The sequence below is a fragment of the Pavona decussata genome, unplaced genomic scaffold (genome assembly GCF_977016875.1).
Source record: "Pavona decussata unplaced genomic scaffold, jaPavDecu1.1 SCAFFOLD_167, whole genome shotgun sequence".
Classification (NCBI taxonomy): Eukaryota; Metazoa; Cnidaria; class Anthozoa; order Scleractinia; family Agariciidae; genus Pavona; species Pavona decussata.
In genome coordinates, this window is record NW_028145578.1 from 131,261 (window position 1) to 155,876 (window position 24,616).

General features: G+C 38.6%; 2 pseudogenes across 1 annotated transcript in view; one reads left to right on the plus strand and one right to left on the minus strand.

Moving 5' to 3' along the window:
- Positions 1 to 24,616, plus strand: part of LOC146464217 (cyclin-dependent kinase 7-like) — an 85,544-nt pseudogene that overhangs the window by 3,957 nt on the left and 56,971 nt on the right. Inside the window, exons 7-11 of the transcript XR_014868563.1 lie at positions 1,331 to 1,419; positions 1,882 to 1,988; positions 2,483 to 2,582; positions 2,726 to 2,812; positions 12,036 to 12,131. The product of XR_014868563.1 is annotated as a cyclin-dependent kinase 7-like (transcript). The remainder of the gene's footprint in view (positions 1 to 1,330; positions 1,420 to 1,881; positions 1,989 to 2,482; positions 2,583 to 2,725; positions 2,813 to 12,035; positions 12,132 to 24,616) is intronic.
- LOC146464218 (uncharacterized) lies at positions 20,260 to 21,430 on the minus strand (annotated as a pseudogene).

Sequence of the window (24,616 nt, forward strand, 5' to 3'; positions counted from 1 at the left end):
AAAAATTATGAATGAAGACTCAAACACGGCGAAGTTTACTTTTCTTCACGGCTCGATACATGTTTAAAACGTCCCTGGATTTGTGAAAACTAACTTTCCAATAGCAAGTTCAAGTTAATCTGAGTCTGAGTCATCTGAGATGATAATGTGGCGTTTTCGCGGCTTTGACCGAGCCGAGCTTTCACCACTGCTGCAAGGCGCTGTATTGAAAGAGAAATTGAACGTGCAGTCTTCAATTTTACTGATTTTCGAACCAGCAAAAGAAAACCAGTGAAGGGATCCTCGCCTGAAGAAGCTTGCTTGTCTTCTCTCGGCTTGAATGGGTGCTGCAAGGCTTTGACTGTTTGATTAAGCGGTGCATCGTTTGAAGAGATGGGAGATTTCGTTTCCGGCTGCTCAGTAGCAAGGACATCTTGCGCTGGTGGTCGTCGGAAGCAATTTGGTAGGAATCTAAGCTTTTTGAATTCTTACGTCCACTCCGCTGAGCTACATAATAAACAGGAATTTCTGCATCCATCAGCCTTGAAATGCAGGTTTTCGCACAGAGTGGTTGGTTACATTTTCAGGCAGTCCTGCATTCTTCGCAGCCTTTGTCAAAATTCTCCAATCTTGTTTTTTCCGAGAGGAGCTCGACTGTACCACACCGGATCTGCAGGCTTTCTTTTGTGGTTTATTGTCAGGAAGACAGGAAGAAAGGCGCCTCGGGACGATGGCTGGCGAACTTTAGATACAAATGAACTAGCGCTGAATACTTCTCTGGAGCGATGCAAGTGTACCTGGCTCGTACACTCCGCCATCTTTTTTACGGACGTCCATGAAAAATCTGCACAGCAGAATGTTGAGCTCGTTAGGAGGAATTTTTTCCAAGGTTCTTGTCTCTCCAACTGAGGAACAGTATCTTCGCCAAATGTTCAGATCGTAAGTTGTCTTTTTTTTAGTGTTATCAGGGCGAAGTGAGTGAATAAAATCTTGAATTTCTTAATTGCCTGTCTTGTTCAACTTCTTCATATTTTAATGCCGTCGTTTCGTTGGGGGTTTCTTCTTCTGGGTTGTAAAATTCACTTTCGCTGTGTACACTCTCGTCTGAATCCATTTTCTTCAGAATTTATATTTTCCTTACATATTTCCACGGGAAGTTGTTTACGTTTAACTATGGCCTTTGTTTGTAAACTTTCGCAACTATTTCAATTTGCCGCGAATAGAGCGGATAAAAATCCGGACCGTGGTCCGTATCGTAAAAAGCTGGACCGGTTACGAGCACGCGATTAGCCAATCAGATTCGAGGATTTGAGATTCCGGCCCGCGGAGATGCTTCAGAAAAAAATAAAAGTCTTGTATTAAGACCTGCAAACATAAAAAGCTATGTCATCATGACATTACAAGGTCTGGAATATACAAATGAACTGGATTCTTCACGGGGTAAGTTATGCCCTTGTTACAAACTTCTAGTAAAGCCATGACTGCACGTGCACAGTAATAATATTTTTGCAATGCCACGGAGGGAAGAGCAGTACTCCACATAGTTGGGTATATGGAAAGGCTCTGCCTGAAAAGGGAGCCTATTGGCATACCACCAAAATTTAAAATTTTTGTTATTTAAGGGTGCCAAAAATAGAATGTAAACTGAAATTCGAAGGCTAGCGGCAATTAAATCAAGTAAATTAAAAAGGGCAGAGATTGTAATGCAAAAATTAGCCTTACTTCTGGAAACATATGAGACCTTGGCTTATCATTCGGGTATAAAAAGGGGTACAGTTTTGTTTTATGTATAATATGAAACAGATAGCATTTCTGTCAGTAAAAGTTGGAATGTTTAAGGGTAAGGAGTTGAATCTCAGGGCGGAGCCCGGGACTGTGAACACAACAGGTGACAATCTGTAGTTTCTGCACTACTTTTTTTTTTTGCTGATTAATGATAAAGGTGTGCTGAAGATTGGAAGTCCTTTTGGAAGTCCAACTAAGGTTTATACACATCAAGTGGTGACAAGGTGGGAACAACGTTCTATTTGTGGTCTATGTTGAAAACTTCAATTGGTGAAGAGTTGATAGCATCATAGTTAATTGAGGGACTGGTTATGAAACCTTGCCATGACAACAATGGTACTTAACAAATGTCGGAAGGGCCGCGACTGTACACAATCCTTTTTTTTTAACGTTCACACCACGTTTGAATATCTTAACAGGAAGGGCTCTATTGGTCAGTTGCTCCAACACACAATCTATTGTCTATTGTGGTTTGTGCAGGATCAAGGCCAAAAATGCTAACAAAAATGTACAATGTATAACAAAGAGGTTTGTCATTGCCTTTTATCAACTATGATAGTATGAATGCTTTATGTTGAACTTCAGGTCAATTGTCCTTTTTGCTGAGTTTAACCCCAAATTAATTTTTAGTGAAGTTTTAATGCTGCAAAGTTACCATTTGCTTGTAATCCAGATGTTAGGACTCATTTCTATAAACTTTCTGTTTGTTAATGTATAGGTGGTATCGGCCTCCAGAACTGTTATTTGGAGCAAGGATACATGGTACAGGCGTTGATATGTGGGCTGTTGGATGTATCTTAGCTGAACTTCTCCTTCGGGTACGTAACATTCATCACATTAATACTTTACTTCTATCTTGGTCAGTATGTGACTTTTCTGTATCCTTGATTATTCACTGCCTTCAGTGTTAGCTAACTTAAGATATTTAGATTGTTGTCTCATTTGTCTCATTTTTATTAAGGTTCCATTCTTACCTGGCAGCTCTGATTTAGATCAACTAAGCAAAATATTTGAAACTCTTGGTACGCCATCTGAGGAATCATGGCTGGTGAGTAATTACTTCAAAATATAGAAATCGCTGCTCAAAAACCCAATCTGCTCTGCACACAGCTCATTCCAACATATTTAAACTTGCATCTTGTTCCTTGTTGTCTAATGATAATACATGATTATAGGACGAAGACTGAAAGAGGTTTCCTCTTTGTTGGTTGAATAATGTAGCAGTTATGTAGCTATATTTCCAGTTAAAGGATCCTGGCCAGTGTGCGGCCTTATTAAAAGAGCTTCCTTATTATAGGAAATGAACACTCGATCAAACTAACACGAATTTTAAGAGTTAACTTTAATTTCATCTTTTGGAGGTTTTTTTTTTCAGCTGTGAGCTTAAAAAAAAAGTGGACTGTTAATTTCCGAGACAATTTCTATTATTTTACAGCAAAGTTTTTTATTCCCTGGTAGAGGCAGTTCAAAAATTCAAATTCAGTCTCTTCATTTAGAATCTGTATCGATAGTCAGTTCAATCATTTTCTGCCAAACTGTCTTTCTTATTGGACATTTCCCATCATTCTGCATTAGACATTCTTCCTGGTTAGAACACAAGACCCACACAACCATGAATTGCCTTTTATTTTGATACTTTCGCCACTTTTTTTCGCGTTTGTTTCCTTTTTTCAAACTATCTTCCCCTTCTGACTTGCGTTTATATAATAATATAAATAATATGTTCGTCTAAATTCAATACTGACCATTAGCCTTAAGTGGTAGTTTTGAATCGTTTTGCGATTCAATGGTCATGGGTCTTGTACCATTAGCTGAAGTATGGAGAATGAAAATTCTAAAATATGCATGTATACCCAGTAGTTTATTATCCTTAGGCAAATGGGACCTGGAACTTAGAGGCTACGCTCCTTTTAGTCAGGAACAAGGAAGCTAGCCTCCCTTGCAGGCGCTTTCTTTGGCTTGTCACGCAATCCTGCTCACCAAGGTGAGGGAGGAGAGATTGCGTGACGAACCGAAAGAGCGTCCGCGGAGGGAACGAAACAAACAAAAACAGCAGTTCCTAATTCACAAAATACTGACTCTGCACTTGCGCGCGTTATACACTGAAACTTTTCATTGCTACCAAAACCTTTGGGATTTGTTGCAGCTTTTGGTTAAAAAGCTGAGTGAATATAAAACTGCGTCGAGGTTTGTCTGAGTAAACAAACTCAACGTCAAGATTCTGCGAAAATTCAGTGGCGAATTTGGCTCCTGTAATAGGATGGTTGATAGGGTAAAGAGGAATAGAGACAATAGGACGACTTATTCGAATTCCTGAGCTTAAAGTTAACGAAATTTGTGCAATTGAAACTGAAGCACGCTGGACTCAATGGCACGGAATCACGTAAACAAGCTATGGTTTGTGGCGTTCCTCAGAGTAGTTTGCTTGGGTCCTTGCTGTTTCTATCTACATCAATGATATTCCCAACTGCTCTGAAAAACTTTCCTTTAGAATTTTTGCAGATGACACTTATATTTTTGCCTTGTCTTCCAGTGCTGCCCAGCTGGAAACCCTAATTAACCAAGAGCTCACGAAAGTGAAGGAATGGTGTGACATAAATAGACTGTCAATCAATTTTAAGAAAACAAACTACATGATTATTAAATCCGCTAAAAAGAAAATGGCTAATTCATTCAAAGTTAAAATGCCAAACAAAGATGGTTCTGAATATACATTGGAAAAAAAAAATTACATAAAATAGCTAGGACTATTAATTGATGACACAATTTCATGGAAATACCACATGTCTTTCATATGCTCTAGAGTCTTTAGAAATACAGGAATTTTCCTCAAGTTAAGGCACTATCTTCCTCTAAAGCAACTCAGACAATTATATTATAACTTGATATATCCATATCTATCATATACTACTACTTGCTTGGGGCAGCGCTTATGCATCGCATTTGAAGAAAATCCAAGTCAAGCAAAATCATATTATCCGCCTTACGTTCTTTGCTCCTTTGTACGGTGAAAATACAGATAGTGCCCTTCCGTTAATTACTTAACTTATTAGACCTACTCACAGTAAAGAACGTTTTTTTACTACGTTTACTTCAGTTCTCCCACCAGTGGCATAAAAACCAGCTCCCTCCCATCTTCGATAACTACTTTCGGTACGCCAGTGATGTTCATACTTATAATACTAGATATGCTTTAAAAGCTAACTTCTATAAAGCACGTTTCAGGACTAATATTGGAAAAAACAACGTTATCGGCACTATCAGTCGATCACTTGCTAAAACTTCCCCAAGATCTCAAAGATCTCAGTATTTCAAACTTCCCTAGAAAAGCTAAACAGTACCTACCATCGAAGCAAAAATAATGTCCTAGCTAGTCAAATTCATCAGTCTGATTTATTTATTATAACAGTAAGTGCATGAACAGTGCGTGTGTCGTTTGTGAGTGTGTGTGTTGAATATGTATATAGATGTTTACATTTAAAATGCTTCTTTACAAGGCTAGTGTCTAACTTAGAAAACTATATGGTTTACTTAGGCGCTAGGTGTTTCCACATTAGATATTTATGTTTAGTTATCCGTATTAATGTTATTTTTTAAAACTTTAAATTAACTAAATATTCATATATCTAATCTTAAAAGGAAATGTGAAATAAAAGTAGTAGTGGATTTTAAAATAAATCACCCTGAACTCGAAACCGAAGCAATCGGAAATCGAAACTCAGAAAACGAAATACCAACCCTGAATACGTAAAGATTACCAAAATAGGGATTAAGAATGGGATATTTTAAGGATTTTAACTGAATAATATGGTTTAAATACTATGGAATGGTTACGTCATCTGTGGCAAGTTATAGGACTTCCTTTGATGTTCTACTGCGGTTTATTAGGTCAATTAGTTTATTCCGAGCACCGTGTGTTGGGGTTCAATTCACCAGCAACTAAGGTATGCAAAACGGTTTTCTCTGACTAAAAAGGTTAAACATAGGAGCATTTAATTATTAAATATATTTATAATAGCACAATGTTAACGGACCAAATCAGGAAATGTGCGCGCGTTGTCAACAAGGGCTTGACAAAGTTAGCGCGTTTAAGATAACTTACTTAGTTTCGTTAACATAGATTTTGACTGTCTATTTAACTGTTTAATGCTTAAGGAGGAGAGTTGGAAACTTTTCGGCAAGAGAAGTGGGTGATATATCCTTTTGCCCTCATTCCAAATTTTAATTTCTCTCTAGCCTGACAGTCTCATTAATTACCGCCCAAAGTCTCATTTGAAGTCGACGCCAAAATCTGAAATCTGAGCACTTCAACTGTTTTCTTACTCAGAAAATCGCCAGCGTTGATGCCAGTGATCTGCTAGTAACAGTTTTATACTCCTGTTTTTCTTGAAGCCGCAATACTCGATGTATTTATATTTCTAAGTTTGTCAGTGTCATTCAGGTTGTTTGATAAAATACAGACTTTGTCTCCACTTACGTACAACAAATAAAGGAACACATCGTTTCATGTCAAGTAAGTAGGTTTATTTTGGAGCTGCCTGCAGAGAACCAAGCCGTTCAATATGTAGATGATCGATATTTAACACCATAATTAATATCATTCCCCGGTGAAAGTTTCAAAATTTGCTGCGGTGTTGAACGGAACACCTAACTTGAGATCACTGTGCGTTTGGTTTACAGAAAGGCCACCTCGTTCGCCATCAATTTCTTTCTCGTGGAAGTGTGTTGGTCGGCTTAGAAAATTCCAAGCGAGTTATTCTCGATAAATTGACAAACATGTATAAATTGGGCGGTGCTTTCAACTAGATAAGTAGGAATTGATAAATAAGGGGCTGGAACGTGAAAAGAAACCCCAACGTTTCAAGCTAGTATGTTTGCACCCTGAAGAAGACAGTAAAGTCGAAATGTCGGATTTGTCCCGTCGCTGAGCGCTTTATTTATCGACTTCTTCTTATTATGAACGCCACTCCTCCTTTTTATTTGTAGCCCATAGTGTCCAAGTTGCCATCATTCCAAAGGATGTTGAAAAACATCGTTACGATGGCGGAGTTAGATTTCAGCGTCACAAAAACACGGGAACACTCGTGAAAACGGAAGCAGGCAATGAAATCGAAAATTGTTTTGTTGTTGTTTTGTGAAATAGTTGAGTCGTTTGGCCGGTAGAAAATGAAACCTTTATAAATGAAAAGAAAAAACCTCTTATTGAGTACCCTTGTTCCTGGGTAGGAAGAGAAACGACCATGTTTTGTCTTTCTTTTTAATGAGTCAGAGCATAAAATAAGCTTGTCCTACAGGCTAGTGTTTTGGTCGGAAACCAGGCCTTACAGACGGAAACACAATCTTCATGAAATCTTCATTTGAAACCACAATTTCGCTGTTAAATGTTCCAGAAAACATATACAGTCAAACCTGTATTAAGCGGACCCCATATTAAGCGGACACCCTCTATTAGGCGGACATCAGCACTAGTCCCATTTTTTCTGCCGCACATTTACTGTAAAAGGAGCCTGTATTGAACGGACATCTCTATTAAGCGGACGCGGACACCTTAAACTTGACTTTTATGGTGATTTCTATTGTTAAAAACCTGTATTAAACGGACACTGCAAAAAGGATAAATGTTTTTTGTCCACGTTTTAACAGATCGGTCAGTTAACTTTGCCGACAAGCGAGCTCTGCGCTCACATCTTTGTAGAATTAACTCCAGCAAAGCAAGTACACGTGAATAGCGATGTCACAGTGATTTGGGCATCCCCGAGTTTTTGGCACCCCCGTGCCCAAATCCCTAGTGATATGGGTATCCCCTTCCAATATGGCTGCCGTGTTTTCGGTATCCCCCGGTACCCTCCCCCCATGCCCAAAACACTAGTGATTTGGGTATCCCCTAAACATGCGAGTAGGATTTCGCAGGAAATACGGAAAATTTTCGAAAGATGGATTCCTAAAAATAAAAATGTTTTAGAATATGTCAAAAGCCAGTGCTATCCGATCGGGGTTTTTACGAAACAAAAAAGTCCTGTTTTAGGAAAATGTTACGAAAAATTCGAGTACGATCAATCTGAAAAGATTTCCTGTTTTACATCGATAAACGAAAGGATACAAGAAGGTCGAGCAGCGTTATTGCTGGCCATATTATTACAAGGATTCAGTTGAAATGGTAAGAATTGCTTTTCCCTGCCGTGCATGCTTCTTCCACATTGATTTGTCGACATCAATTTATATATTTTTAAATTTAAAATCCGCAAGCAAAAGAAGCTTCTAAAACTTAGGTCAATTTTGACCTAAATATAACAACAAGTTAAAGCCTATACTTTATCCCCAAAATCTCCCCCTTAACGGTATCGAATGTAAAAGGAGTTATTGGTCTAGGTCTTGCTGCAGAGTTGCGTTTGACCCACAGTCTGCCCGCTGTCACGCCACTTCCTTTGTGGACATTTATTTTTGGGGGGGAGGGGAAAGTGGTTGAGCAGTTCCCAAAATAAAAAATCCTGAACAAGAATGAATGATTTATGAAACAAAGGTAGCTGTCCTGGCAATCCCGCTTTTGCTCTGTGTTTTTGGAAGTTAACTGATTATTAGGGGTATAGAATGGTCCTTCAAAAATAATGGGTGTCGGCAAATTTTAAGCGGGTCTCGAAATCTCGGCGTCTCAAACTGGAGTCTCGGAATCTCGAGCTCGAAAAAATAAAGCTGGTCACGGAAACTCGCATTTTGAAATTCGAATCTCGGAGTCTCGCAAACCAAGCGAAAATTAAGTCTGAATAAACCGTCCTAAACTGACAACAAACAAGAATCTTGAAAACTGAACGGCTCAACATGGCAATCGCTTTTGCAGCTGCTGTGAAACATGTAAGCTTGGACGAATTCTGCTCGTAAATTGCCGTACTATGCTTTTCGGCAGTGTTAGTAAAAAACACGTGATGCATCGCGACGTCTCGGGCTCGGATTTAGAAAAAGTAGTTAAGTCTCGGCGTCTCGGCGGGTCTCGGATTTTACCATTCTATACCCCTATTATTTCCCTTTTGGCAGAAATACGAGATGGAGATACTCTTATATCACTACCCCAATCTTTCACTCCCTTCGTACTTCATAAACATGATTTGCAAAACGGATTTCTCGTTTTCAATGAAACTATTAGCGTGGCTTGTTTATTTTTTCCTTACGCCGTTTCTACGGTGAGGGGACGACCGAAAACACTACAGCAATATTGGAAGGGGATACCCATATCACTAACTAGGGACTTAGGTATGTCATATATTTCATTCTCCCTAACTACTTTAGAAAACTGATTTGTAAGGCTGATTTATTTTTTGAGTACTCATTAGAACGTTTTTGGTCTATGTAACTTTATAGCAGATATTTTTCCTGTCGGCCGACTCCACTACGAAGCCACTGTGGAAGGGGATACCCATATCACTAGGGATTTAGGTATCCCATATATTTCATTCTCCTTTACTTTAGAAAGCCGATTTGTAGAGCTGATTTCTTTTCTTGAGTACTCATTGGAACGTTTTCAGTCTTCTTAACTTTGCAGATATTTTTCTGTCGGCCGATTCCACCACGAAGCGATATTGGACGGGGATACCCATATCACTAGAGATTTAGGTATCCCATATATTTCATTCTCAGTTGACTTTCTAAAGCCGATTTTTTAAGCTGATTACTTTTCTTGAGTACTCATGCGAGCGTTTTCAGTTTACTTAACTTTGCAGATATTTTTCCTGTCGGCCGATTCCATCATGAACCGATATTGGACGGGGATACCCATATCACTAGAGATTTAGGTATCCCATTCTCAGTTGATTTTCTCTAGCCGATTTTTAAAGCTGATTTCTTTTCTTGAGTACTCATGTGAACGTTTTCAGTCTATACAGTCTATGTAACCCTGCAGAATTTTTTTTCCTGTCGGCCGATTCCCTCGAAGCCATATTGGAAGGGGGTACCCATGTCACTAGGAATTTAGGTATCCCATATATTTCATTCTCAGTTGACTTTCTATAGCCGATTTGTAAAGCTGATTTCTTTTCTCGAGTACTCATGTGAACGTTTTCAGTTTATACAGTCTATGTAACCCTGCAGATTTTTTCCTGTCGGCCGATTCCACTACGAAGCCGTATTGGAAGGGGGTACCCATTTCACTAGGGATGTAGGTATCCCATATATTTCATCCTCAGTTGACTTTAGAAAGTCGATTTTTAAAGCTGATTTCTTTTCTTCAGTAACCCTCCAGATTTTGTTTCCTGTTGGCAGATTCCACCACGAAGCGACTAATATTGGACGGGAAGATCAATAACACTGCGCTGCACTAGGGATTTAGGTCTCCCGATTTTTTCTTTCAGTTTAATTAATTTCCCTTACTTTATGTTATTATACCCATTTGATTGCTTACTCATTTACGTATTATTTTGGTTTTTCTTTCTTTGTACGATCCAGTGGACGGCCTTATCTCATTCTCGTCTTTACCCGTCGGGATTTATATTATTTCGGGCTGGACATCGAATGAGTAAACATCAATGATCAATTCAGAACAGAAAAACTTGACATTCAGGCGACCTTCATATTGCGTGACAGCTGTACCGTCAATTATGATGTACTCACTGATTAGCGATTAAATTTTTAATCGCCAAACAAAGCAGGCTTTGAAATGCCCAGATTTGTCTACGTTTACCTGCATTGGAAAGATTTGTACCAAACACATGTTTGCACATGTCAAATTCAGCGCGTAATCAGGAAAACAACACAAAGACAAATTGCAGATGAGGGTCAGATGAAACTGTGTTCAGCGACGTCTTGTTTTCATTTCGCGTAAAATAATGTCTAGAATTGAGACAACAGGATAAGGGATCACTTTCAAAAGATACTGTACATGCGGTGGTGCTGCTTGGTGGGAAATCTATTGGCCGCCGTAAAGAAATTCGAGTGATTACATATGGGACATATGGAGTGTTAGCCCCTCGTCTGATCGACGAAGGGCTATAAAATGCTCGAAACGTCAGCACTCGAATATCTCTTTAGATCTCTTTACGGTGGCCAATTTACATTTAGTCATCGACTCTGTTGATAAACCAAATATTTAGACAACACTTCGTCCTTAAGACTTCGAATGAATTAACTTGCCCCAGTCTGCTGTATTTTACATTGTCAGTGTTTTGTGCATCCCTACCGGGGATACCCATATCACTAGGGATTTGGGCACGGGGGTGCCCAAAACTCGGGGATGCCCAAATCGCTGTGACAGCGACTCGGGTGAAGAGCATGAACTAGACTCAAAAGAGCCTGCCTTTAAATCTGACTGTGAGGCTTTAAATTTGACAGATATGTTACTGGAGTATTCTCGCCATCATAGAAGGGACGACCTTTCACTGACCATCAGTAAAGTTAATGAGTTACTTCAAATAAGAAGGCTTTAGAAACTGAGGCAGCCATGCACGAACTTAATGCCTTGTTTTGTATTTTTCGCATAGAGTTTACTGTTGTGGTCTACTTATTCAAAATATTCTCTTCAGCTTACTGCCAAACAACAGAAACGCAAAATTTTATTTATTCCACATTGTTTGTACAGAACTTTTATCCTTGTTTTCATTAAATGAACCTTTACATAATTCGATGAATAAAGATACTGTTACGCTTTACATCTTCTAATATTAACAGGAAATGATCACATATACTTGCCATTGCTTATGGAAATACGGCATTCCACAGTTATCGTATACTTTCACGAGAATGGTGTTTGGCTCTTTCAAGGCTTTTTAATGCTGAGGAATAGTAATATGACCATTTCAAGACGAATTCTAAAGAAACCTGTTTTCAGCGGAGAACCTGTATTAAGCGGACGCTTGGAAGGCTCCCGAGGGTGTCCGCTTAATACAGGTTTGATTGTAACAATATAATTAACAATGAAAACAGGAAAAGGCTCGATGAATGATAATTTTACAGCCATCACATTTTGCGCGGAAACCGCTGTTAAGTATCAAGTATGTGTATGATCATCGAGAATTAGAAGACGACGATGTGGCCTCACCTTGAGCGCTAAACGGAATCGATGGAAATTCTTCACGCACAATGCAACGTGACAAGCTGAAACAACGTTACATCCTGTTTTTATTCCGCCAAGAAATAAATTGCCATCGTACTTTGAAACTGTTGTACGTTGTACGTAATATTGCTGACAAACACTTGACCTAACGATGTGTGTCCAGGCATAGTTTATTGTCTAAGTTACAGTTACATTTTGTAAGCTGAGTATACCCATTAAATATTTGATCTCCCAGCATCCATGGCAAACATTGAAAGCAAAGCCAAAACTAAAAGTGACGTCACACCAGCTGGTGAGGAGACTTTGGATTTTGATGATGACACTTCGAAAGGTGAGGATTCCTGCTATTATTGTAGCAGAAGTCGTTTTAAGACTGGAAAACCGCTCTGCTTTACGTTAAGAAGCTTTTATAGACACACGACTTTAACGTAGGATAAATTTGATAGAGTACAGTTTTTCAATTTCATTTATCATAAGTTTTTATAATTATTGTTGTTTGCGATTTTATATATATTTTCTATTCCGTTTGCATATGAAAAGCGCACTTGATCATATTATTTGGAAAGTTGCGCTATATAAATTTTACCGTTACACTTATAAGCTGAGTATACTGATTAAATGTAAATATTTGATCTTCCAGCATCCATGACAAGCACTGAAAACGAAGCCAAAACTGAAAATGTTGTCAAACCAGTTGGTGAGGAGACTTGGAAGTGTGATGATGACACTTTGAAAGGTGAGGATTCATGTTTTTCTCTTACCAGAAGTCGTTTTTAGACTGGAAAACTGGTCTATGTTAATCTTCACAGTTGAAAGAGAACTGAGTTTTAATCTTAGAGCACTGATTAAATATTCGATTGAATTTCCCAGCATCCATAGCAAACAGTAAAAACAAACCCAAACCTGGAAGTGACGTCACGCCAACTGATAAGGAGACTTTGTATTTTGATGATGACACTTTAAAAGGTGAGGATTCATGTTATCCTCTTACCAAAATTCTTTGTTTGACAGGAAAACTGTTCAATGTTAATCTTCACAGTTGTAAGAGAACTAAGTTAAGTGCATGGATGAAGAGATAGCAAACGCCTCTTAACTGTAAACCCTACCCTATCCTCCCCTAAGTGTAGAACCGTCAGATTGGTTAGAAACTTTCTCTGGTGTTTTTTTTAATGTTTTTTTTGTTGTTGTTGCTGTTTGCTTGTGTGTTTGTTTTTTAATGGTTTGTTTGTTGGTTTTTCTTCATATCTTTATTTATCTATTTATTATGGGATAAAAGTGTGTACTCATAGTTAGTGATAATTCGTAATTCTTCTTGGATATTGCTGTGTAACTTGCAATGCTGTTTGTAATGACAAGGTTTGACTGGATACTGCAGTGAAATTTAACGGTTCTTCTCAATACTGGAATGTTTGTCTTTGTCCAGTATCTAACTTACAGTTGACAATAAGTCCATGTATCACTGATTATTTAAGCTAAACCTAAAAGTATTCGTTTTCCCAGCATCCATGGCAAGCAGCGAAGTCAAAGCCAAACCTGGAAGTGACGTCACACCAGTTGGTGAGGATACTTTGGATTTTGATGATGACAATTTGAAAGGTGAAGATTAATTTTATTCTCTTACCAGAAGTCGTTGGACTGAAAAACAGTTTAATGTTAATCTTCACTCTTGAAAGAGATGTGCGTTCAGTCCATTGATACAGCAAACTCCTCCGTAGATTCGCCAAAACTAGTTAAAAACTCTTTCGGGATTTCGGTGTTGTGTGTTGTTTGCTGTTTTTATTTGCATGATTGCTTGTTTGTTTGTTTGATTGATCTTGTAACGTTTTATCATTTTCTGTTTTCCTTTTTATTTATTTCTAACACTTGTTCATTTAACGTCCACGCAAACATTGAGGCTTCAAGCTCTCAGTCAATGGGTAAAACAAATCCAGTCCCGGGTTTTGATCAGCCGCCACCGCCGCTTGAGTACTGATTAAGTATTTGATTGCATATCGCAGCATCTCTAGCAAGCAGTGAAAGCGAAGCCATACCAGAAAGTAACGTCACACCAGCTGGTGAGGAGACTGTGGATTTTGATAATGACACTTCGAAAGGTGAGGATTCATGCTATTATCGTAGCAAAAGTCGTTTTAAGACTGAAACAGCGTTCTGCTTTACGTTAAGAAGCTTTTATAGACACACGACTTTAACGTAGCATATATTTGATGGAGTACAGTTTTTCAATTTCATTTATCATAAGTTTTTATAATTATTGTTGTCTGCGATTTTATATATATTTTCTATTCCGTTTGCATATGAAAAGCGCACATGATCATCTAATTTGGAAAGTTGCGCTATATAAATTTTACCGTTACACTTATAAGCTGAGTATACTGATTAAATGTAAATATTTGATCTTCCAGCATCCATGACAAGCACTGATAACAAAGCCAAAACTGAAAATGTTGTCAAACCAGTTGGTGAGGAGACTTGGAAGTGTGATGATGACACTTTGAAAGGTGAGGATTCATGTTTTTCTCTTACCAGAAGTCGTTTTTAGACTGGAAAACTGGTCTATGTTGATCTTCACAGTTAAAAGAGAACTGAATTTTTATATAAGAGTACTGATTAAATATTCGATTGCATTTTCCAGCATCCATAGCAAACAGTAAAAGCAAAGCCAAAGCTGAAAGTGACGTCACACCAACTGATAAGGAGACTTTGAATTTTGATGACGACACTTCGAAAGGTGAGGATTCATGTTATTCTCTTACCAGAATTCGTTGTTAGACTGGAAATCTGTTCAATGTTAATCTTCACAGTTGTAGGAGAACTGAGTTAAGTGCATGGATGAAGAAATAGCAAACGCCTCTGAACTGTAAACCCTACCCTCTCCTCCCCTAAGTGTAGAGCCGCCAGATTGGCTAGAAACTTTCTGGATTTTTGTTTTGTTTGTTTGTTGTTGTTGTTGTTTGCTTGTATGTTTGTTTTTTAATGGTTTGTTTGTTGATTTTTCTTTATTTCTTTATTTATTTGTCTATTATGGGATGCGAAGTGTGTACTTAGTTATAGTTAGTGATAATTCGAAGAATAGCGAAGTTTCGAGTTAGTAATGCTCTTCGTAATGACAAGGTTTGAGTGGACACTGCAGTGAAATTTAACAGTTCTTTTCAGTACTGGAATGTTTGTCTTTGTCCAGTATCTAACTTACAGTTGACAATAAGTCCATGTATCACTGATTATTAAACCTAAAAGTATTCGTTTTCCCAGCATCCATGGCAAGCAGCGAAGTCAAAGCCAAACTTGGAAGTGACGTCACACCAGTTGGTGAGGATACTTTGGATTTTGATGATGACACTTTGAGAGGTAGAGTCACGTCACTTACATGCCCTGTTATCAGTAACATTAAATGTTGCAAAAACGTTGAGTGCACAGAAGATAGCTAATGGAAAATGGTGTAGTAAAGGCCTCCTTTTCCTTACTTATTAACACCCTCCTTGTCCTCTTTAACCCTATAGTGTGGTTTTTTTTAACACCACCCTCCCCCCCCCCCTCCTTGCAATATAGGCCCCTTACCTCCCCATTATTAGTATCGTCTTTTTACATTAGGTTATACAATTTGGGGCTCAAATAAAAGTTGACCGTTGTTCAGGTTACTGCAGGGTCACTGTCACGGAAGTTTCTCTTGTTTTGGTCGAAACTACTTAAATATTTGACAAGGAACCTTTTCTCTAACATCAAATTGCTCTTAGAGCACCAAGAATAAAATATGAACTGATTTCTCCTGCGAAGAACTAACTATAATCAGTTTTTTTCTCCAAATACGCTGGAAGAACTTGAAAAAATTGGCCAATTTTTTCAAGTTTCAATCCATTTCAATCTTGGCCATTAATGGCCAATGATAACTAACACTAGTTTCTGTGTAGTAGTGTGGTTACAGTAAGCAAAACTGAATCATTATTTTAACGACTCTGTCGATGCAAATGTGTTTGTTGGCCATTTAAAGTAACATCACAAATAGGTGATACTGCCCCTTTAAAATATGTATGCTGAAAAATAGTATAGGGAATGTATACACACAATTCGCCATGACCTTACAGACAAATCACTTAACTTAATGACCAACAAAAAAGCACTGAAGAAAATATACCAACGAGCAAGGGATAACAAAACACAACGGCTTAAAACAACATGACAAAACCACACACAGCGTGACAAACACAGTACTCCCAAGCCGGTGTCAAAGATCTTTTCATCAAAGTTAATAGCCCAATTTCGATATATCGAAATTGGGCTATTGAGGGACTGGTTATGAAACCTTGCCATGTTAACAATGGTGTTGCAATTTATGTTGGAAGGGCTGCGACCGTGCACAATCCTTTCTTTTAACTTTCATACCACAGTTGAATATCTTACTATTGGTGATTTGCTCCAACGCATTTCAAAATCTATTGTGGCTTTTGCACAGTCAACGCTAAAAATGCTTACAAAATATACAACACTAAAATGAAGTAGTTTGACGGGCTACATACGGGCTTAACCATTGCCTTTTATTAACTATGTTTTAATTTTCTTCATTTCAGCAATAGCAGAGGTTTATAAGAATGAAGGTAATGATGAATACGGGAAGAGAAATTTCCGCAACGCCGTCAACTTTTACACGGAAGGAATTCAAGTGAACTTCAAGGATGAAGAACTAAAAGCCAAACTGTATTGCAACAGGGCGGCAGCGCTTTTTCGTTTAGGTGAGATGTTTCATTTCAATTTATTTATTTATTCAGCATTTATTTAGTTACAGTATTAGCACAACTGAGTTGTAAAAATGAATAGCACCGTACCTGAATTCGTTTCCAGACGCTCTTTCGCTCGTTCTCGAAAACATTTTTTGCGCCGATTTTAGCCGGTTTTATTACGTCCTGCACCAACTAGCTTTCCTCGCGTCTCAGAGAACGCAGAGGTCTGGCAAGCTGCTTCAGCCTGAGGGTAAATAAATTTATTTATCTATTTATATTTTTTAGGGAATTATCGGGATTCACTAAGTGATGCGAAAGTTGCCACTAAATTACAACCATCTTATGTCAAAGCAATCATTAGAGGTAAGATGTCTTAAAATTCTAGACAAAAGAAAAAGAAAGTAACGAGTTAACTGCAAAAATGTACCGCGACGATATCTACCATACAATCTTTAAAGTGACGGCTATCAACAATGTTTTGCAAAATATAACTTAATATATACATCATGACTCTTTTACACCAGGTGGGCCAACGAGCTGCGACTTTATACAATATCCATCCTTTTTTTAGAACTGGTTTTCTGTATCAGTGTGTATTACACGATGTATTATTGTGAAAGATGCTACCTTGTATATTTGCGATTTTATATGTTTAAAAGCTTATAAGGCGCAAATATCTATATAAATATATTCAAATGCGCCATCCTAATAATAATAACAATAAAAAAAAAAGAAACTTATGGCTAAAATTAAGAAATAGTCCAAAGTAAAAATGCCTTTTTTGAAAAGGTGATTCTTCGGCTTTCTCTTAAAAGTATTAATAGAAGCGGATTCCCTGATATGTCTCGGTAGAGCATTCTATTACTTAGGTGCGGCGAACACAAAGGCCCTCAACTGAAAGAACAGTGTATTGCTGCACATCGCCAGTCAATGATTGAACAGAAACATGTTATTTTCTTTGAACCTCCCTACTTTTATCACACGTCGTGCAGATGTCTTACATTGCGCATGGCATAAACCCCATGACTACAATTAACTTATTTATTGTATGAAGTGTTCGCGTCGTCTCTGTGTCCATATTAAGCGGGTTTCATCATTTAATAAACTATATCCTCTTATTGCGAAGACTAAGCGGCTGTTCATAAAGTGGTGTTTAAGGTTGCGTTCGATTGACCGTATTCCAGAATAAGAATAAGCGAAATAGCTGTTAGATTTCTCTTTAAAGTAAATTTGGGAAGACATTTCTGCAAACGTTTGCTGACACATGATAATTTAAGAGCGATTTTGTATTTTAGTAACTCCAAAAACCTCTTGAGGAATTTATTGAAATTATTGTATGTATTCCTATTCCGGAATAGGGTCAATCGAACGCACCCTAGCTGTATTGCAAAATGGCGATCCTTTTTCATCATCCTCTACTCTCATTATCATGATACATGTGCGCAAACATAGAATCTAAATTTTGAAGTAAACTAACTTGACTTAAAAATAAATCAAGTTATCATATATGTTTTTTAGGAGTAAGTGCTTATGTGGAGCTGAATCTGTTTGAAGAAGCGATCACGTGGTGTGATCAAGGATTAGCAGTATCCTTTGGTTCTTTCATGTTAAGTTTAAAATACGAGCAGCAGTGTTTTATCGGGTTTTAGACCCGATAAAATACGTGCTGCAAGTTTTTGAACGGCTTCAAAAACATTCCTGGAAAAGCGTGTGTCAGGAGAGTTCATAACAATGATGCTTTTGTGAACGTTGGAGAGTAGCATACCAGAAAAACATTAAACACTGCATACTAATAAGGAGGTGGTTTTATTGGGTTTTAAAACCACTGCACGTGATGTTTTATCGACGAGTTTGATTGGTCAATGGGCTTATGAATTATTACGGAGTTTTTGAGTGCAGCATAAACATTCCCGGATGTAATAAGGCAGTGCTGAATTACTTGTATGTCCCCACACAAAACGCGTCTTGCCCCCCCCCCCCCCCCCCTCCTGCAAAAAATAAATAAATAAATAAATGACATGATTAGCATTCCTACGTATTTATACTGCCACAGTGTAAAACATAGGATGCTCTGCAACTCATTTCCTCCCCAAGCAGAGAAAACTCGTCTCGGACGGAATTTCGTCTCACAAAAACCCGACTAGTGTGAATTTAAAGGACGGTTAACCAAGTTAGTTTTCCGAGAAAGCTTCGACGCGATATTAGTTTTTATCCCCTAGAAACACTTGAGGGATCTCTCGGTCCAGTCCAAGGACACAGAGAAATTTAGGACAGATTTTCGTTGCTGACGAGTTCCTCGTCCAACTTTTTCGTCGGTTTGGCCGGGAAAGTTAGACGGATAAATTGAGACAGGAAGCTCGTCACACGCCGGATTCACATTTGACGAGTTTTCCGTCTTGTGATGAGTTTCCCGTCAGTGACAGATTAACACAATTTGACAAGTGAAAGAAAGTTTTAGTATATATGTATATGCCTTATTATAATAATTTCATCGGGCATTGCGGCCTATTTTGCGGGCTAAAATGAAGAATTCAGCGGGCTAAAATATATTTTAGCCCGCTGCTCTGAGCCAATAAGAAAGAAGAAAATAACGTAGCCAGCCAATCAGAACTGGAAGCCATTCAACTGTTCGCGCTGTTTTCTTGTTTGTTTGACTAGAAGCGCTGCCATCTGCAAAGAGATTGTTTTGAGCTACAAAAATGATGGAAAACCTAACGAAGAAGCAAATTCTCAGTCGTCTGAGCTAAATGAAGAAGACTTGAATACAGAAACTCGTGGGCGGTGGTGGAAATAATGCCTGTAGTAGCTCCACCGCCGGAGGCGAGGTGAATGTAACTTGTCTTCTTTAAGCGGAACCAGCTCAGTTAAGCAATTGCACCATTAATTTTTACAGTCGTAAGAGACTATTCTGTTATTTTCCTTTTGAAAACGTAGAAGCAAAGATTCTTTTGACAAAATTTGCAGTGTTCTGCCAAAGTTTTACGTTTTTGTGACAACGAAAGCTTTTGTACAATAAAATAAACGCCGACGCGATTCCGGCAGCGTTCACAGAAGATATCGCGATCGCTTACTGTACTGTCTTTGATTCCTTTTGTGAATGCCCTCTGAAATTATTATAATAGTAATAGAGTTGATGTTCTTGGGCGTAAATATGTTTTTGGCCCTTCTCAGAACTCATTTGAGCCTGAGTCGGGCCAAAAACATATTTACGCCCGCGAACATCTGATTGCAGCAGTTGAAAAAGAAAACAAGAGAACCACTTTAATGTACGCCATTTTTTACCCCTACTTTTACCGCAAAAAACCGTTTCAAAGACCATGTCAGGTAATAATCGAGTATCGTTGTACTCGAGAACCCTGAGGTCCAAAGAAATACACCGCCAGCTTCGTTGTAATTCTACAAACATAGACCTGTGCCTTTAATCCCGTTCGGGCGCTGAAAGCCGATTCGCACTAGAGATCTGGGAGACCCTCAAACGTTCAAGTTTTTCGATGAATTATGGCAAAAGCAGCCGATCAGGTGCAACTAAAAATTGTGATTATAACGTCTCATCCAATTTACCTGCTTTCTTTACAATGTAACAACCTTAACTTTGAAAAGTTTGACAAAGAAAATGCGACACTGTTGGAACTCAGAAGCAGGTCTCGAAAGGTATTGTTATTTACTTTATATTAATGACTATTTTCTTAGAAATAGATTTTGTGATAAAAATACACACTAAAAGGTTTTGACCTCTCCGAGGCCATTTTCAAGTACGAGTAAAAAATAGAAACCTTGGCATAAATATATTACAAACAGTTAAAAATCGGTAAGAATGTCATGAACGCTAAAATGTGATAAAACATGTCAATAATAAGTATTTATAAAGTTTAAAAAGGACATGAAACAATGAAGTAATAATGAGGCTTGCTAAGAACTGGTCTAAACAAATAATTTAGCGCGGATAGAATCGCATTGTTTGTTTAGTGATGGTTTCAGTTCTTTGATAAAAAGCATTTCAAAAATAAGACAATCGAGTTTGTTTTGACCCTTTCTTAAAATTTTAAAACTTCGCGCAATGTCATTTGGGGCCATGTTGTGCTGCTCCCTCAGGTGGTTTCCGATTGCCGATTCCTTATGCTCCTCAATTTGCTGGTGAAGGTGTCGGCACGTCAGACATCTCACGTCGGCATCGCACAGGCCCCCCTGCAAATGATACACAGCCCATTGTTGATTTACAAGGGGTGGCTTGTCTTCCCTCACTTTTATTTTATCCTTGATCTTCCGACTTGTGTACACCGGGCTGATATCCACTAAGGTCTCCAAGTTGTCTGCGCACTGCGTTTGCAGATTTCTAATTTTTGAACGGTAGCACTATTCTGATTGGGGCTTCTTGCTTCTCTGGTACTTGTTGTTGGGTACGTGAATCCTCAGATACTTTTGAATCAATTAATTAGCGGATGGTAGAGATCACAAGTTTGTCTGGGTAGCGCAGTCGGGAAAAGATGTCTTTGAGGCGTTCACATTTCTGATGAAAAAGCTTCCACGTAGATGAGAGCTTAAATACACGGTTGAGCATGGTATTCAGCAATGACTGTTAATATCTACTGTTCACTTGGCCATAGTAATGTAACAGTAGCCCAGTGTCCGTTGGTTTCCTGTACACCTTCGTGTCTAGCTGGCATCAATTCCTGACTACATCCATTCTCAAAAAGGGGAGTCAGCCGTTTTCTTCAAGCTCCATTGTAAAATCGATAGAAGAATGACTGTTGTTCAATGTCATTAGGAACTTAGAGGCTGTTTCAAAATCAGGCATTGCGCTAAGCGTATCATCTACATAGCGTTTGTAAAAGGCAGGCATCTTGTTTTCGGTTTCTAGCTGTTTCTCGATGTTACACATGAATGCGTTAGCCATGAGAGATCCCAGTGGCGAGCCCATAGCAACACCATCCACCTGTTCGTATAGATTTCATTCGAATTGAAAAAGCTGATTTTTGGTTGCAATTCTCAACAGCTCTTCTCAGCTTTTAAGCGTTTTAAAAAAGGTATACAAAATCGATTGTTATTTGTTTTATTTTAAAGCAAAGAGGTTCTCTGTTTTCAAGCAAATAAGTGTTGGCAGTATATTACTCTTGGTAGGCCCTGTTTGTTAGGATAGAAAACAGTTTCATTATTTATAATTTCCAACATAATAAATGTCAGTTAAAAAGGTTAAGCGCCCGAGCGATCCGGACTAGACCTTATACTCTTAACCCTATTCAGGATGCGTGCTGTAGCGTCAAGCTGGCGTTGAATACTTATAACTTCCCAAATAAAAAAATCAAACACCACCAAACTTGGTGAATTTTCCTAAAATTTATTTGGTAACAACTTTATACAATAATTGTTTGTTTACGTGGCTTGCTGTTGTCATAGAAACAATATCTTGACTGCCCAATTTTTCTCATCTCATAACTTTTACAATTTTACATCATTTGGTTCTTATTTATTGCCTTTAATAAGTTTTCAACCAATTTGGAGGATTTTCTGCGGTTTCCGAGATATTGGGAAACGCTGATGTCAGATCTAAGATGGAGTCTGTGAAGAGCAAATGATTGAATTATCACGTGATATAACGTCACCAGTCCACTTTGTGGAGCTCAAAGGAAACCGTTTTGGACATGCTATATACCATCCGAGTTTCACTGCTGAAGCCTCAATGGCTTTAAAGTTACGAAAGGGGGAGGGAACACAAAGTGACCCCTCAGATTCAGTTCGAGAACCGGTTTGCCTTCATACAGTGAACCAGAGCAGTGTTGGGTTAAGAAAAATATTTGGACCCCTTGATTTAATGTCATCTAGACCGTGGATTCACTGAGGGATCCAGGAATTTTTGATGGAAGAGGGTGGGGGGGGGGGGGGGGGGGATCCAAACTTTGATTCAAAAACACTGTTGGAATTTTTTTGCGGCAAATTACTTATCCCCCAGACCTCTGAGTCCCCCTCCCTCTTCCCCCGCTCGCGGTTACACGTTATAATCAATTTAACACCAGTTTCATAGCCCCTTGCCGTGTACATGAATTCTTCTAGTAAAGGATGCACCCTTTGAACATCCTCCTCTTGTGCTTGGTAATAAAGGTTGTACAGATGTCGTCAATATCAACGTTAAGGTCATGATGCAAGAGCACGAGTGCAAGTACCGTCAACCACTCCTCAGACATCCTGTTTCTGAGATGTGACTTGATTCTTCGAAAGCTGGAGCATGAACGCTCAGCTTTGGCAGAACTAGCATGGAGTGTATACCCAATTATAAGTAAAACTCGTATGTTTGGATATTTGTCCTCGTCAGCATGTTTTGCACACTCGATAAGATTTCCCGGTGGTGGTAAATTTGGTGTGCACTATTTTCAAAAGTTTTCCCATTACTTTAACTCAAAACGAAGTGCGGACGGTGTTGGTAAGTCCTGTTGCCAAACCTGTAGCTTTTCTGCTAAATTACGAAGGCTGTCATGCTTCACCAAGGCAGACGAACCAATCCAAGGCAAAGATTTCGGCTCCAGCCTTGCTGTGTTCAGTAAATCTTGAATTCATTTCTTCCAACAAATGATCTATGGTATGGCAACATTAACACGATAATGCGATTCTGGGTTTGTATTGTTTTTAAGTGCGTGCCTCCCAGTCAGTGATTCTTGGCGCTGAGACTCTAGCAGCAATCTTGTCAGCCAGTCTAGAGGAGTCTTCAAACCATTCATGGCATTCCTCTTCTGTTTGACCTCACCCTGTGAACTGCTTTAATAGTGTCGTCAATGATAGAATAAGCTTGGAAGACATCCTGGTCTTTCTGTTGTAGCTTGGCTGCAATGGGTATGAGTGTTTCTTGGCTATTCTTTATAATTAAAAAGGTGAAAATGAATCCGAAGGTCTTCAGATTTACCAAAAGGCCTTGTGCTTTGATTCTAGTCTCTCAGTCCCATGTGAACGATATGGAGGAATATAGTGCTTTGCGAGTAGACGCGAGCAGACCACCAAAGGGTACACTCTCCCCCCCCCCCCCCCCCGCCAAAAAAAAAAATAATAAATTTTTGTATGTTCTTGGAATTTATTTTAATGGCAAAATGATTTTAAAAAATCAAGCAATTGAAGACTGATATGCTCTGCTGTTGGTGCAATAATTTTATTTTTAGGTCTCAAACAAATCATAAAACCCTCCCATGGATCCGCCGACACTGGGACTGTGCGCACGGCGGGTTCTGGCTGCAATCTACCGGGTGCCAAATTATTAAACATCTACATGAAATCCCCTTGCTGTTCTCGTTTAATAGTGAACTTTGATTGTGATTTGTTTAGGTTTTTCATCCAGCCGACAGAGTTTGTGTATTCAACTAGCTGCAATATATCTCGTAATGCTCAGTGCCAAAGTATCCATTGTTATTTCCTTGCATGACATCGATGAACCATTCCCCTATGCATTTTACAACCAAAGTTAGAAACGTTACGTGACGTCTTACATTGGGAATTACGAAAAATACGATACACATCACGTCAAGAACGTGCGACAAAGAATCAATCTGTTGGAAGCAAATAGTTAGTAGAAAAGCCGTATGTCAACCTTAGTAATTATTACCACTCTCTTGGTGATTTCCAGATCGCTTTCAAGTACCATCAGCAAGCTTGTAGTATCACCAAAGAATTTGAAAGCAAAGGTTCGGAAGGAACGTCATACATGAACCGTGGTATTGCTTACCATCGCCTCGGCGAATTCGAGAAGGCTATCGAGTTTTATCAGCAAGCTCTTATAATCAGTAAAGAATTGGGGAACAAGGATTTAGAAGGAAGCATTTATGGGAACCTCGGTAGTGCTTACGGCTCTCTTAGTGATTTCAATACAGCTATCAAGTTCTATCAGCAAGCTCTTAGTATCATGAAAGAAGTTGGGAACAAAGATTTAGAAGGAACCGTATATATGAACCTCGGTAAAGTTTACTGCTCTCTTAGTGATTTCAAGACAGCTATCAAGTTCTATCAGCAAGCTCTTAGTATCATGAAAGAAGTTGGGAACAAAGATTTAGAAGGAACCGTATATATGAACCTCGGTGAAGCTTACCGCTCTCTTAGTGATTTCAAGACAGCTATCAAGTTCAATCAG